Raw genomic sequence first — 14,945 nt, 5'->3', positions numbered from 1 at the left:
GATTCATATCAGTTTCATCAATACAAAGCTTAATTCAGCAATTATTGTGCAAAATCAATTCAAATTGATACGAATTCTCAGAGATTCATCAAGAATCTTCATCATTGAATTCGTACCTTCGTAATTCAAGCACAAAGTGTGATCACGAAGGATTTCTTTGAGGTGAGAAGAAGAGAGACCGAAGCAATTTTGGATCAGTGAAGAAGAAGAAGATTACCGATTTATTTTCGGTTCCAGAACTTACCAGAAGCTTCAACAAGGATCTTTTGTTCGAATCTCCAAGTAAAACCAGGTAATCCTCAAAAAACCCCTTCGTTTTCATCGCAAAAGCTCAACGAAGATCCACAAACAGAAATAAACGGTGAATTTAAGAAGAACTTCGAAAAAGATTCGAAGAACTTTGAAATGAAACCCTAAAGATGTGAATCTTCAAAGATTCACCGTTTATTTCTTGAAACGAGGCTTATAATCATCATAAGTGAGTAAAGTAGTTCGGTTTAGGGTTTCGTTTCAATATATTCCAAAAAACTTTCAAAAACTTCGAAACCAAACCCTAAAATTTAGATCTGCAAAAATTCACCGTTCATTTTACAAAATCGAGTTCAAATTCATCATCAGTAGAGAAAATAACATAGATTAAAGCCTCATTTCAAAAGAGTTCGAAGAGATTTGAAGGATCCAAAACCGAAAGGTTTAAACTCCGATCTGCATAGATCCAAGCTTTGTTTGCAATTTCTAGTGTTTGTTTCATGTTTAGATCGAAAAATGAACGGTGAAAAGTCTTAGATCATGAAGATTTGGTGAGTTTAGGGCTTCATCGTCACCGGCGGTGGTTGTTTCCGCCGGGGAAGACGGTGGAAGAGTTAGAGAGAGACGAGAAAATCTGAGAGTTAGAGAGAGAAAGGAGTGGAACGAATGAGGCTTAGACCGGCCTCTTAGGTTATATAGAGGGAGTGAACCAGACCGGTTCACCTGAACCAGTCTGGTTCGCCCTTGAACCATGTGTCTGACCGTTCGATCTAGGCTTACACCGTTTGGATCAATCCAACGGCTGTACGTGCTCCCTGTGATCCAAGTCTGTTAGGGTTTGGGCCTGGGTCTCTTGTTATTGGACTTCGTTTGTTCCTTCATTTTTTTTGCTGTTTGCACCATATTACATGCTTTTCACACCCTTTTTCACTCAAATTTTTCTCTTAAAAATTCCTAAAAATTCCCATAGGTTTTTGATCATTTTCTTGATATTTTTATGATGTTATTTTGTGTTGAATCTTGATTAAAAATATGTGTAGCTTTTTTAGTTTGTTTACTATTCTTGTTAAAATTTGTGATGTTCTTGTGTATCTTTAAGTCCAAAAATATTTCAAGAGGTTCTAAAAAATTTTCATGTAGGCTTCTTATTAGTTTTGTGATATTTTGTGATGATTTTTGCACTAAAAAATTGGTAAAAGAGTAATGTGTTGACTTTCTTGTTGTTTTGTGATGTTTTGTGCTAAAAAGTTGGTAAAAATTGCTTGATTCTAGTCCCATTGTCTTGATGAATATTTGTGACCTACACCACTTGATTTTGTGAGGTTTTAGCTACTATTTGTGTGTGTTTTCTTGCTGCATGAGAATATGTGTAGTTGGTTACTTGTTTTGCAAGGCATAATAATGATTGTTTGTGAAAATAAAATGTTAAATGCATCTAGGAATGAGTCATGATCTTGTAATTTGAGCATGAACTTTTAATTCTCACATTTGGCTGCATTGAAACCCACTTTAAAATTGTAATAGTGTGAAAATTATGAGCCATGTGCATCTTGAAGTATTGTGATTAGTTTCTAGTGTATCTTAACACCTTATATTGGTTTTTCTCCACATTTGTTTAATACTATCTTGCCTTATTGTTTTCCTCATTATATTTGGTGCTACTAACCCCTTTCGTCTCATGTTTCATTCATTCATAAGCATTCCATACCTCATCTCCTCCTCCATCTTACTTCTTGCACTTTAAGTTTCACCAAAAAAATTAGAATGTAATACTTAGGATTTTTTGTACTTTACTTTATGCCTTTAAATTTCTTGCAAGACCATAGAATGTATCTAGGGCATGATGTAAAGGACAATGGACTCTAATAATGTACACCGACACAAGCACCGACACATGCACACACCTCACTTTAGATGTATGGCTAGGATATGCATGTTTAGATGTATGTTTAGGATTGTATGTTTAGATGAATGCTTAGGATTTACACTTAGAAAAATCAATTTTCCAAAAAACTTGAACAACATCACTTGAAAACCTTTTCCAAAAAATATAGGAGTCAAAACTCCTTTGCATTTTCCCTTTATTTTCTTAATCAAAATTTCAATGAACTTTAATCATACTTTGACTTCCTTTCTCAAAATAACTAATCAAACCCCACCTTTTTTCTTCAATCTCATGCCTTTAAGGCCTCTCAATCTCCATTCTTCAAATTCCAATTTTCAAACTTAAAATCAACCAACAAAAACAAAAACATTTTTGAGAGAGAACTACGGTGGATTTGATCCCTTAAATGGGTACGTAGGCAAGGAATCAAAATTCCTTCAATTCAAATAAAACAAAAATTCAAACACATTCTTCTCCCTCCAATTCTTCACTTAGAAACTCTTAGACATAAATAAACACCTTCAAATAGCATTTAAAAATAAAGCGCGCGCGTAGAAATTAAAGACGGTTCCTATAGGTTACTATAGTCGTTATGGGTGCCTAACACCTTCCCGTAGCGAAAACAACTCCCGGACCTCGATTCTCAAGGGTTTTGCTTACTTTTTCCCTTCCCAAGAAAAAATGAGATATCACCGGTTAAAAAGGTTCAAACGTAATCAATGTTTGACACCCGAAAACCAAGATAAAACAGCTTCATATACAGGGAATTCAAAATTTGGAGGAACCATAGGGTCACTGTGTTCAACGGGTTTATTATGGTTCAATCTGCATAATATGATTGGGATGATTTTAGAAAAAGTTTTTCATGCAGATTTTTGAAATTAATAAGAAAATACAAACGTTTTGGTTTTTTCTGGCATTACCATTATTTCCAAGAAAAAGGCACTAAAAAGTAAAAAAACAAAGAGTCGTGAGAAAGACGACAATTTTTATTGATAACGGCAATGCCGAAACAAACATGCCCTTTCAATGATATCACTTTCGCCTTGGGCAGAGCGAAAGGATTGTTATTTTGAAAACAAAAAGCATGAGCAACAAGACACATTACATGGAAGCATGCATGACTAAAAGAACATCAATGGCCTTCCAATTTCTCACAGTGCCTCCTGGTACAACAAATGTAGGCACATAACTACTTTCAGCAGCATCTTCAGCAATAGCATTGATAAACCCAGCACTGTAGAAAGTTCCTGTTGAAACACCTGAGGTTGGGGAGAATCCAAGGCCCTCTTTACGCTTGTTTTCCAAAATCTGAATCACTTTGCCCCAGCCAGCAGCTTGCCCTTCTTGAACAGCCTTCTGGGCGTCTTTCAATGAAGCCATACTAGCACTAGCTCTTCGGGGTTCTGCTCCTTCAACAGTCAAGCCTTGAAATGACGTCCCTTCAGCGGACCCTGCTTCAACACAAGAGAAAGATGACACTTGGCTAACCAGATATGCTTCTTCACCATGTACAGTGACGATCTTACCGTTCTTCATGAATTTGAGCTTTTGATGCAAAGTAGAAGTGACTGCCCCAGCGTCGTGAATCCACGGTCTTCCGAGGAGACAACTGTAAGAAGCATTGATGTCCATAACATGGAAAGTGATCTGAAATGTCTCAGGACCAATGGTAATTGGCAAGTCTACTTCCCCAAGAACGTCCTTGCGAGATCCGTCGAAAGCCTTAACCAAGTAGCTGCTTCCCCTCAGAGAAATCCCATGATGACTCAACTGTCTTAATGTAGACTCAGGCATTACATTTAAGGATGATCCAGTGTCCACCAGCACATTGGATATCATGTCAGACTTGCAGTGTATCGAGATATGCAGAGCCAAGTTGTGGTGTTTCCCTGCTTCGGGGAGTTCATCGTCACCAAACCCCAAGTTATTGCAAGCAGTAATGTTACCCACTGTTCTGTCAAACTGATCCACAGAGACTTCATGATCAACATAGGCCTGTTCCAGTACTTTCATTAACACTTTCCTGTGAGCTTCTGAGCTCAAGAGCAGAGACAAAATAGATATCTTTGACGGAGTTTGCAGCAGCTGGTCAACAATCTTATAATCGCTCTTCTTGATAAGCCTCAAAATTTCGTCCAGATTAGACTCGTCAATAGATTGGCCTGTTGGGCCGGTGTTCTTGTCAATAGGAGGAGCAACTGGTGGAGTTATTGTGGCAATAGGTGTAACCACCTTCTTTTGGAACAAGGGTGGACGAACTTTTCCGCTTCTCAGGGCTATAATTTCACCCGCAACGTTATCAACCGTAGCTGGAGATACCAGAGGCACTTCCACTCCATTCTCAATCATGGTTGCATTGTACTTGTAAGGGATTGCTTTTGTAGAGGCATAAGATACTGGACCAGGCAACCTGATCACTAAGGGTTCAACATTCCTTGTCTGAGGTACACCTTCAGCTGGAGAATCATGAAACACTGGCACAATCACACATACATCACTGACAATTAGGTATTTGTCATCCATCAGACTCTGTATATCCTCTTGCACCACACAACAACCCATAGGATTTTGAAGACATTCTGAACAAAAAGCATGATCGTGATTGAACAAAGAAGCCTGGCAAAGTTTGACATGTAGCGGTACCAAGGGAGTAACAACATTGCGGACATCCAACATGGGATCCTCTTGAGGAACGGGGATTCTTTCGAAAGCCTCGATCATGTTAACAGCAGCATGGTTTGGAAATGGATTGTCAAGAACATGAGGAACACTATTTTCAAAAGTCAACCGTCCTTTTTCTATCAGGTCTTTCACAATATATTTCAGAGCATAGCAACCTTCAACATCGTGGCCTTGAGCGCCCTGATGGAATTCACATGTGAGATCCTGTCGGAACCTGGGAGGCAAAGGATTAGGCGGAGGCTTGCCTGGTCTAGTGACACAGTGGCCCTTAGCAAGTAGAGTTGGGAGCAGCTCAGCATACCGCATAGGTATTGGTGGAAAGTAAGTCTTGGGCCGAGGACCCTGTTGTTGCTGCTGCTGTTGCTGAGCAGGAGGCTGTTGTTGTACTTGTTGAGCAATGGCATTAACAGACACTGGTGGTTGACCCGGTGGCAGAGGATATTGCTGATAGAATGGCGGGAAGAACGGATGTTGAGAGTACTGCATGTATTGCAAAGGCAATTGAGTAGCATTAACAGGTGTAGACTGATTACCCGATACCATCCCTACTTCGGATTCTTTCCGCTTATGGTGGCCATTACCATACTTCTTTGGTGCACTGGCTGAAGATTCACCCTTCTCAAGAACAATGATACCCTCTCTGACAGCCTCCTCTAGACGAGTTCCCATGGTAACCATGTCGGAGAAGTTGTTTGGAGCAGAGACTATCATTCTTTCCTTATATTCCTTCTTCAGAGTCTTCAAGAATGTTTGTGTTAATTCTTCCTCATCGAGTCGAGGAGAAACAAGGGCAGCTGCCCCTCTCCATCTCTGAGCATATTCAAGGAAGGTTTCATCTGATTTCTGAGACAAAGACTTAAGAGAGTCCCTATTTGGCTTCAAGCGGGTATTGAACTCATAATGACTTTCAAACGCAGCAGCAAGTTCCTCAAAAGTATGGATATTGTCTTTGCTCAAACCAATGTACCAATCTGCCGCATCTTCTGCTAGGCTGTCTTGGAAGCAGTGTATCATCAGTGCATCATTATCTGCATAATTGGCCATCTTCCGGACGTACCGAATGACATGGCTATGGGGACAGGAAGACCCATTGTATTTGTCAAAATCTGGCACTTTGAACTTCTTAGGAACCTCAAATCAGGATACCAAGCACAGATCACGGGCCTTAGCAGAGACATTGTTTCCACGGCTAGCTTTGACCTTACGGAGTTTTCCAGCCAACTCCTTTAACTGTTGTTTCATAGCCTCCATTGCAGGGTCTTGTCCACGCGGAGTATCGACATCAATTACCTGTTGCACAGTGTGGACAATAGGATCGGTAACAGTAGTCACCTGAGGCATAGCAGTGGATACGGGAATCTGTCCTTGACCAGCAAACCCAGAGACACCAGCAGCAGTATTAGGAGAATAGAAAGCTGAGAGCCCATAAGGACGCCCATTGGGCATAACAAAACGAGCATCAGTAGCCACAGTAGACAGTGGGATAGAGGGAATCCCTTCAGTAGAAGCTAGGACAGATGTGGCTGGTTGTTCTTGTGCAGCCATCAGAGCAGACATAGTGTCATGAGCCTTAGCCAAGTCTTCTTTCATAGCAGCCAATTCGGCACGGAGCTGAGCATTTTCTTCCTCAAAGTTAGCCATAATTCTTCTCTTGTGAAATCTTGTTTGATGAACTCTATCTGGTTGGTAAACTTTGCGAACACGAGCCACCTTTCAGACTGCTGCGGACAAAACCAGGAGGCAATGAGCACGAGAGAAGTTTTTTGTGACCAATGAATGCATATGATGCATGAAATGTGTTCATGCATATGTAAAAAGACTCTTTTTTGTGTTATCGAAGGGTTTCAGACAAATTAGAAGTTAGTAAACATTACTAAACAACAATTAACATAAACGAGAAACAAACAACCAACATACAGTTTTACAAGACAATTCCCTTTGAAATGCTAAGCCAAGGGATAGACTTCGAAATGTAAAGTAGTAATAACAACTGGGAATAATAACAGGAAATGGAAATCCTCAAGCATAGGAAGTGGAAGCATCGTCCTCAGACTCAGACTCATAGCTGCAGTATCGTGCATAGAAGTTATGGGCACCCCTAGCCCTCTTAGAGTCTCTCATAAGCAACCTATCTTTCTCTTCAATTTCTTTCCGAGCTTTAGCCAACTCTTTCTTCAGTGTCAAGACCTCATGAGTCTTCTACTCATCCTTTCCATCCAAAGTCATAATCAAGTTCTCAGCCTCATAGTATCTAGTCCTCCACTGACGCTTCTCCCGGCTCTCCATAGCTAGATGCTCCTGATACATCTCCTGGGTAGGTGGGAGCAGAGGCAAAGGCATGGTAGGAATAGATGCAGACACATATCTCATAGAGGGGTAAGGCATACCAATCTCCTCAGCTTGGTTTATCACCCACTGTGTATAGGCCTCATGAGCAACACCGGACCTTACACCCATATGCTTCACCTCTTTCTTCCAGAGTTTAGACCAAGCTTCTATGAAATCTTCTCTTATTCCTGTGGGGGCATTGGAATAGTGGAAGAAGTAGGGAGACGTAGCAAGATTGATGGGCTTTTCTTTCATCGGGAAACCAAATTGTCGCAAGGCGAGCTCCGGGTTATAGTTGATTCCTCCCCGGGTACCAAGAAGAGGTACATTAAGAAACTTCCCACCACCGAAGATAATTTCCTTGACTCTAGAAGCTGGAGTGAGCCAAACCACTTCATTAGGAGTGAGAGCCATAATCCTCTGTGAAATAGACCAATTCTCCGAATTATCATGGAAAGACTTCGGAAGGTGCGAAATAAACCACCTATAGAGGAGAGGCACACAACAAAGAATGTATCCACGACCCTTGCCGGAACGATCGTGAATAACATGGTATGTGTCAGCTAGCAAGGTAGGAACCGGATTCTTGGAGTGGAAGATCATAATAGCATTCATGTCCACGAAGTCATCAAGATTCGGAAAGAGAATAAGCCCATAGATTAGTAGTGCAAGAATAGCCTCGAGAGTGTCTTGACAAGTGGTATTGAGGTTGGCTTTCTCAAGAAGATACTCCGAAGTGAATCCTCGGATGCGAGCCTTAGTGACAAGATTCTTGGAGACATCGGTGGTCTTGAGATAGAGATCTTTAGCAATAACCAATGGAGTAGGGGGATTCTCAAGTCCCGCGAAGGGTACCCCCTTAGCAATAGGTAGACCCATCAAGGAAGAATAAGCCTCTAGAGTAGGCACCAACTGAAAGTCCGGAAAAGTGAAGCACCGATAGTCCCGATCATAGAATTGCACTAGAGTGTGCACAAGCTTCTCATCCACATTAGTCTGGAGAATAGTAAGTAAAGCCCCGTAACGATGTCAGAAACCAGTCGGATTTTCAACCTTGAGTGCCAAATCTCTCAAACTAGCCAAATCCACTTGTAGGACTTAGTCTTCCCCATTCCTACAATGTTTACAAATTCAATTTGTCTAAGCCCTTTGATAACAATGCATGGAAAAAGGTTTATGCATGTATGCATGTATACATGAATGCATGGTTGTGTTCAAGTTCGGAGAAAACATGGTGGGTTGAAGTTCAAAGTCGAGGAGTCATGGGTGGACACGATGTCCGGTGAAACTAGGGCTTTAGGAAATAGTAACCGGGTTCTAAAAAGGTTCCCAAGTTGCAACCTCTCTTGCGTATATCATGGTGCCCCGAGACAACACTCGCTCCATGATTATCCGTAAGGAGGTCTAACTTGAGTGTAGCATCGCGTGACGACTAAAATTCGAGACAACACTCGGTTTAGCCTCCGCACTACATCCTAGAAAATGGCCATGGATGGGTTCGGTTATCTACGGTTCATAGCGTCATGGAACAATTAGAAGTAAAGTGCCTAAACGCGACAACACGCGCCGACAACATCACCCCTAAAATGCCTCAGCTATGTGGGATTGATCGCATAATCCAAGACACGAGGCAACCCCCGGAACGAATTGTCGATTATATCCCTCCTAAATCCTAAGTTCACTCAGCCCGGGTGCAGGACTTTTGATATTCTCACCCCACACGTTTGCAAGAAATTAAACATTTATTCACATAGGAAAGCAAGTAAAAGAAACAAGTAAAACGAAGCGCAAGCGTGGAGATAAAGACTAGGCGTAACTCTCGAATCTCCCCAGTGAAGTCGCCAGCTGTTTTATCTTGGTTTTTCGGGTGTCAAACATTGATTACGTTTGAACCTTTTTAACCGGTGATATCTTATTTTTTCTTGGGAAGGGAAAAAGTAAGCAAAACCCTTGAGAATCGAGGTCCGGGAGTTGTTTTCGCTACGGGAAGGTGTTAGGCACCCATAACGACTATAGTATCCTACAGGAACCGTCTTTAATTTCTACGCGCGCGCTTTATTTTTAAATGCTATTTTGAAAAATGATATTTACACCTAAAGTTTTCTAAGTGAAGAATTGGAGGGAGAAGAATGTTTGAATTTTTATTTTATTTGAATTGAAGGAATTTTGATTCCTTGCCTACGTACCCGTTTAAGGGATCAAATCCACCGTAGTTCTCTTCCAAAAAGTTTCTTTTTTGTTTTCGTTGGTTGATTTTAAGTTTGAAAATTGGAATTTGAAGAATGGAGATTGAGAGGCCTCAAGGGCATAAGATTGGAAAAATGTGAGGTGGGATTAGTTATTTTGCAAAAACAAGTCCAAGTTGGAATTAGTTTCATTGATGCTTTTATTAAGAAAATAAAGAGAAAAATTCACTTGGAATGTGTTCCAAGAGTTTATTTGAAAAAAATTTGAGTGAGATGGTTCAAGTTTTTTGTTTGGAAAATTGGAATTTTCTCTAAGTGTAAAACCTAAGCATACATCTAAACATGCAATTACCTACCCATACATCTAAACATGCATAACCTAAGCATTTATCTAAAGGTATCTATGTGATGTGTGTGCATGTGTCGGTGCTTGTGTCGGTGTACATTATTAGAGTCCATTGTCCTTTACATCATTGGCCTAGATACATTCTATGGTCTTGCAAGAAATCAAAGGCATAAAGTAAAGTACAAAAATTCCTAAATTTTTACATGCTAAGTCTTGGCAAAATTTTAAAATGCAAGGGATAAAGTGAAGAAAGGGATGAAGTATGGAATGCTTTATGGAGTATGAAACATGAAATGAAATGGTTAGTAGCATAAGGTGTAATGGCATGAAAATTGTAAGCAAAAGACATACTAAAAACTTGACAAAGAGTAAAGAAATTCTTAACCTAAAAGTGGCAAGATACCCTTAAAATTTACCATGACATCAAGAGAAATATGTGACCTATAATCCTCACACCATGATGATTTTCTAAAGGCTTCATTACAATTAAAGATGTGAGAATCATAAGTACACATTCAAATCAAGGTTTATGATATATTTTAGGCATATTTGGCACTTTCTCTTTCACAAACACATATTCACATAACTTGTAGAGTAAGTAATCTACCACACTTATTCATATACAGCAGGAAACACATCCAAACAGTAGCTAAAACTTCATAAAATCACATGGTATAGGTCATAAACTTTCATCAAAAAAGTGGGACTAGAATCAAGTAATTTTCACAAAAAAATTCTAATACAAAATATCACAAAAACAACAAGAAAATTATCACATTATCTTTTACCAATTTTAATATGTAAAGTCATCACAAAAAACACCACAAAATTACTAAGAAAAGTGTGTGAAAATTTTTAGAAGCTTTAAGAATTTTTAGACACAAAAAAAACAAATACAAGAAATTCACAAATTTTAACAAAAAGGTAAACAAAATAACAAGAAATGCTACACATATTTTCCTCAAGTTTTAACACATAACAATATCACAAAAATGTCAATAAAATTGTCAAGAACATGTGAGAAAAATTTTAGGAATTTTTTTTAAAGATTTTTGGATGAAGCAGAGTTGCAAATAACAGCACATGGTGTCAAAATAGCAAGAATACAGGAGAAACAAGATCCAGTACAAAAAAGCAAGCCCAAGCCCACACGCCCATGGATCCTGGATCATCAGAGGACTTGTGGAACGTTGGATTGATCCAGGGACCTTAAACCTAAATCTAACGGTGGAAATGCCTGGGGAGTGGACCGGTATCAGACCGGTCCGGTTCAGTTGGTTATAAAAGGACAGGGGGACCGGTCTGATTCATTTCCCCCATTCACTTCTCTCTCTTCCCTTCTTCTAGTGAGAGAAGCTCTCACTTCTCTTCTTCGCCGGCGTTCTTCCCTTCGCCGTTTTCTGGAAAACAACGGCTGAGGAAGATGAAGATTCATCGGAATCTTCATCACCACCGCCGTGAATTCCAGATTCCGGCAACGCCTCAAACCAAACGGTTTGTATGGATCTAAACCCTAATCTACTTGTTTTTTCCCACAGATTACGAATATGAACTCAATTCTTAAAAATAAACGGTGAATCTTCGTAGATCTACGTTTTAGGGTTCGGTTTAAAACTCTTTTGGATCCTTTCAAAGTTTTTTTTGCAGGAAACTGTTTCTATGTCACCGATCTACTCTGATTCACCGTTTATTTGTGTTAACAGACCTTCGTTGAGCTTTTTGCGATGAAAAACGAGGGAGTTTTTTGATGAATACCTGGTTTTAATCGGAGATTCGAACAACAAGATCCTCGCAAACTTCTGGTGAGTTGGGACCGAAAATAAATCGGTGTTCTCTCTTCTCCTTCTTCACTGGTTCGAAACTGACTTTGATTCCTCTTCTTTTCTTCTCAAACCTTCGTCTTTGATCGCCTAAGGGCTTGAATTGCAAGAGGAAGAAAGAACGGTTCGATGATGAGGTTTTTCGCAGAAAAATCACTGAGAACTGATGCAAAAATTTCCAAAAGAAACTTGTCGAATTGAACGGTTTTGATTTAGGCTTTTGTGATATTCATGCTGAATTTGCGTAATTGCTGATGAATCTAGTAAGAATCAGTGGCGAATTTGTGGATTTGTGATGAATTTGATGCGGTTAGGGTTTGTGTTCTTGAGTTTTTCTGGAGAATTGGGAAAAACGGTTACAGTTTTGATCTTGGAGGAGAAGAGAGAGAATTGTGAATGGTGTTTTTGGTGATTTGTCAATGAATGAATGGTGATTGCACTGTTGTGACTATTTATAAGCTGCCATGTGTACCACTGGACCTATTGCAATCTGACACGTGTACTTGGACTTGAACAAATTCGGCCTTGGCTTAAAATGACTTAAGGACCTTTTTGCAATTCTTTGAAATTAAAGGACCAATCTGCAATTACAAAAATGACTAAAAAAAGGAACTTGACACTTGCAGGGACTGTCCTGCAATTATTAAAAATTAAAGGACTGAAAAAAGAAAAATAACAAAAAGGACTAAAACTCAAATGTTAGAAATTGAAGGACTAAAGTGCAATTTTAAGTAAAATTGGATAAAAAATGTAAATTGAAAAACAACGTAAAGTGAAACCAATAAAAAACACAAAATGGACTAAAACGAACCAACTACTTAAATGAGGTACTTCAAAGTAACCTCTCTCCGCCAAAATTTCATGTGAAATGACCAAAATGCCCCTAGGGACTAAAACGACTCTAAGTGACTCAGATGCAATTTAAAAATGGGTTTTATCATGAAATTAAAGCAAGAGTTTATTTAAACCAATTGAAAAGACTCAGAGACAAATTTTAGAACTTAAACAGAGTTTTAACACATGAAAAGACTAAAATGCCCCTAGGGCAAAACTGACTCAAAATGACTTCAAATGCAATTTTTGAAATGGATTTTGACGTAGAATTGAAATGAAGACTTATTCAAACTATTTGAAAGGACTCAAACAATTTTTCAAAGGTTGAAAGAAATTTTAACATAGGAAATGACTAAAATACCCTTTTATATGAATTTTGCAAGTGATATTGAAATAAAATGCAGAGAAAGATGTAATTGATCAGAGATATATTCAAGTGACTTGAAATGCAAGAAAGGAATGAAGCTAGTATTTTTAGGTCCAAAATTAGGGTATAACAATGTGGAGATTGGGATCCTCGGTGGGGGATCCCAAAAATTGGCTTTGCTGCACCAGGTTAAGTAGGGCAGGCTTGATTTCAAAGTTGTCATCCTCAACCGTTGGGTACACTATAATAGCTTGTGGCTCAGCCGTAGACGGCGTTGCATACTCTTTGAGAGTGCGATTAGCCATGGCGGTATTATTTTGTGCCTCTCTCCTCCTTCTATGTAAGAACCTTTCGATCTCGGGTATGAATACCACTCGATTTCTAGTCCTTCGCATAAAAGGTTGAGAACCCAAGAAGTTAACAATAACAGAAAGAAAGGAAAAATAAAAGAATAGATAAAGAAAGAGAATTCTAATCAAAAAGAAAAAGTTAATTAAATTAGTTAACTCCCTGGTAACGGCGCCAAAAACTTGATAGAGCCAAACCGCAAGTGCACGGTCTATCGAAGTAATAGTAGTAAAAGAGGGTATCGTTCCGCTAGGGAGTTGTTCAATTCAATTAACTTTAAAAGGATGATTAAAGGAGAAGAAAGTTTAATAAGAAGGAGGGTTAATTGCTGAAGGTAAATAACAATAATAATAAAGAGCCTTGGGATTATTGGTTCGTCATAATAACAAATCTTTCACTAGACAAGACCTTAACTTCTAATTCCATGGTTTACACCTTAATTTCTAACGAACGGTTTCCCTTTAGCCCCTCACCTTTCCGATGAAAGTCCGGTGAGAGTTTACTTCTAGTAACCAAACTTATTTTGCTGACTTGATTACTAGAAGATATAAGGATTGAAACTACGTGTGTCTCAATAATTGCAAAGATTATTTCGCTGCCTTTGCAATTATTGTCTAGATTCACTTGTTCCAACATCAAAGCTCCGCTTTCGCTTTATGAATTGATGTTTGGGATGATGGATTAACAATTATCAAACCCTCCACTTTCGCTTCTACAGTTTGATAATGGTTAATCCATGTTAAAACGGTGAATCTAAATTAGAAATTACGGTTACATAAAATTAGGGTTAAAGCTTGGTTCGTTAGGATTATGTCATTAGACTTTCCCAACAATCCCAAGACAAGAAGAAGTCTACTCACTCATGTTCATCGTAGACATGGGGGAAGAAGAGAGAAAACAATAAAATAAATTGCGAGAAAGAGATAAAAGAAATAAAGAACTTTATTGAAATAATTCACTAAAATATTCTAAGAAGAGGTGAATGTTTATGATGGAGAGCTACTCTATTTATAGCTTTACAATTGACTTAAAAACTAAGCAACTATAAGGGCAAATCGGTAAAGCTGCAACTGGGTAACTTGGGCTTGAAGAAAAGCAGCAAAAGAGCATCCTGGAGGGTGGCACGGGCCGTGCCAAACCTCTGACTTGGTAGAGACATATTTTTGTCTCGTATCTTCGTATTTTTGCACTGTATTTGCTCCAGTCCTCTTTCTTTTGCTCCAAGACACCTTCCACCATATATTCGTTCCTAAAATAAAATAAAAAGCAATTTGAAGTAAAATATTCAAAAAGGAAATAAAACTAAAATAAAATAAAACTAAATCTAAATAAAACGGTACTAAATAAAGCATTAAAATAGACTAATCTATGACTCATCAATCTTTAACCAATTATCTCATAGCATATCGTTAGCAAGACCATATAACTATTATTATAATATAAACTATTCTTATATTTGTTGAAAAAGGTTGTGACTGACGCTACGTAGGTGGTGAAAAAATAATTAATTATGGTTATATTATTTATATCCGGCTAGAAATGGACAAATATTTTAAAAAAAATCAACATTTTAGGGCACTTATAAATATAACTTGTATAATTTTCGCACGCTTACGCGTTTATAAATTTATTATGATATAACTTGACCCCACTTATTAAAATTTCTGGATCCGTCACTAATTGAGGATATCCTCATTCCTATTCCCACACAAAAAATAACTTTATAAGTGTCAAGAAAAAGTGTCAAAGTACCAAAACCATTTTGCTTGTGTTCTATGTTCTATAGAATGGTTTCAACGTATTAAACCCCAAAAGCACGTCGTCCTTTATATGCTAACTGTGGAGAAGGAAATAAATAAACAAATACTAGATAGTAATGTAAAAGTGAGTTTACACA

Source organism: Medicago sativa, chromosome 7 (assembly GCF_051527215.1).
Source record: "Medicago sativa cultivar Bolivia chromosome 7, Bolivia_mono, whole genome shotgun sequence".
Classification (NCBI taxonomy): Eukaryota; Viridiplantae; Streptophyta; class Magnoliopsida; order Fabales; family Fabaceae; genus Medicago; species Medicago sativa.
This window is presented reverse-complemented; position numbering follows the sequence as displayed.